The 2,532-nt window shown below is 36.1% G+C and overlaps 1 pseudogene; it reads left to right on the top strand.

The window, feature by feature from the left end:
• Positions 1-972: 972 nt before the first annotated feature.
• On the top strand, positions 973-2,156 carry LOC128229800 (protein ABHD15-like; annotated as a pseudogene).
• The last annotated feature ends 376 nt before the right edge of the window (positions 2,157-2,532 follow it).

Below are 2,532 nucleotides of genomic sequence, written 5' to 3' on the forward strand. Positions count from 1 at the left end.
TTATGATAATCAAAATACACCATTTTTCATTTATCAAATTCAATTTATGTATGTATTTTGGCTAATTGAAATAAGCAACTTAAGCCTGTTAAGCTTAAGAAGTTTCGAGAAATTGGGTCCAGGTGCTTAAATATATTTTTTGAAAAAGATGCTAAGCGTTATCATGGATAGTTTTGGATTTTCAATGGTAAGAAGAGAACTCGGAAAGAATATTATGTTAAGATAAGTTGAAATGTTAGATGTCATGAATGGATAGTGGTACAACATTATTCTCTCATGGTGTATTTATGCTTTATTTCGTTGTTAAACGAACCGGCGGTCACCCTTTAATTTACACTTTACTGTGTGATATTTTATCTTATTTACTCCAAATTTGAAAGAAATTACATATAGACATTAAATATGTAATTTTGTTTTCGTTTAAATATTGAAATCCGTTTCTTTGTTACATTGTTACGTACAGAGGAGGCATGGATATCATATAGTTCTTGGTAATAAAGTCATACTGTAAATTCACATTACCAAACATAAAATTATGTTAATTGATGTGTTTTTGAACGAGAGCACGAAATTCTTTCAAATTTGGAGTAAATAAGATAAAATATCACAAAGTAAAGTGTATGGATATTAATTCGCATTCGCGCGATGTCATTTAATAGTGACCGCTGGTTCGTTTAACAACGCAATGAAGCCATGAGAACATATTGTGGTTGTGTGAAAGGCACCCTGAAGCAAATCGCTTCATCAAGGCATTTTATCTAATCAGCAATGGAGGGCGCAGTATGAGTGACAGGGCGGCGAACAAGTGGATATGAAAACGTCCCGGGATATAGATGTAAGATATATACCAGTGATATATTCGAGAACAAGATTAAATAATTTAATTGACCTCACTTTGTGGATCAAATATTTACCAGAACTTATATCGACACTTTCCCGTGCGCCCTCCGTTGAAAATAGTGTAGTTGCAAAATGTTTTATGCTGTTTACTCAGGGATTACATCGATTCCAGTTATTGTGGCTATCTTTGGAACTATAATTGTTAGTGGTTTCATTTACGTCAAGTCTTTCATGAAACCATCTTCGACTATCCCAAAACTGTACTCTAAAGAATCGGCTTTGGCATCCCATCTTTTAAAGCAATGCCGACTGATGAACCGCAAATTCGATCCACCGTGGTATTTGAGGAACGGGCATGTGCAAACGATAGTGTCGTATTTAATTCCAAATAGCTCTAAGGCGTTCGACAGAGAATACTTACAAATGAAAGACCGCGGTATTGTTGCGCTTGACTGGGCTTTGCATGTTTCAGTCTACAAAAGAAAACAGTGTGCAGTGTTGATTATGCTTCCTGGATTAACAGCGAGCGCAAACGATGTCTCAAATATGTGTAGCCTAGCTGCCCATAAAGGTTTCAGACCAGTGGTGTTTAATCCAAGAGGGTTTGGAAACTCGGTGCTAACAACAGAAAAGATTTTAAGTACCGGTGATCCGTACGATATGCGTGAAGTAGTGAAATATATCCACGGGCGTTTTCCAAAAGCTTTGGTTTCAATGGTTGGATATGGAACAGGATGTTCTATCATGCTGTCTTATCTCGGTGAATTCGGATCATCGGCAAATATTTGTGCTTCAGCCTGTATATCAGCGTGCTTCGATAGCCCTGAGAGGATCTCAAAAGGCATTCAGGGAATTTACGATATGTTTTACATGTTGAAATTTAAGTTCATTCTAAGTGATCACTCAAAAACGCTTTCAAAAATTCTAAATTTTCATGAACTCCTTAAATGTTGGTCTTTCAAACGCTTCGAAGAACTATTATATTCCAAACTGTACAATATCTCGACCATAGATGATTTTATAGAGCGCAATAATCCCCTCAGGGACGCAGACGAAATCGCCGTTCCCTTGCTTTTTATGAATAGTCTAGACGATCCATTTTATTCCAAAATGAACATTCCATATGAACTTTGCAAGCACTATTCTCATATCTTGGTGTCTACAAATCAGGGCGGCCATTGTGGATTTATTGACAAACTGTGGGATGTAAGCTGGGCAGAAAAATTGGCCCTGGATTATTTAGATTCCGTGTTAGATTTCACAAACAAAGGCCATAGAATATATACGGCAGGCGGACTGCTAAATCAACAATTTGATACATGTCAAGGAAGCAAGAATAAATGATAAATGTACCATTGTGTCTTCCGTGCATTCGTTGGGCGATTTTTCCGTGTAAACCATTTGTTGAATTCTATCATTATTGAAACAACCCTTCTTACTTATATCCTGTCTTTCGTTTTAAAACATTCGTTATTCAAGTACGGTTTGAACCTTCACCTACAATATTAATGATTGCATACCAAAAGCTATATATCGAGGAAGGCTTTAACTAGAAGGCAATGAAGTATAAACAAAACCAAATAATATTAAAAATTATGTAATATAACTTCAGGTACGCGACCTTCTAAAACTAAAGTCGGGTAAACCCGTAAGATACATAAGAAACAGTGAACGATTCTTTTAGACATGTAC

Source organism: Mya arenaria, chromosome 4 (genome assembly GCF_026914265.1).
Source record: "Mya arenaria isolate MELC-2E11 chromosome 4, ASM2691426v1".
Taxonomy (NCBI): domain Eukaryota; kingdom Metazoa; phylum Mollusca; class Bivalvia; order Myida; family Myidae; genus Mya; species Mya arenaria.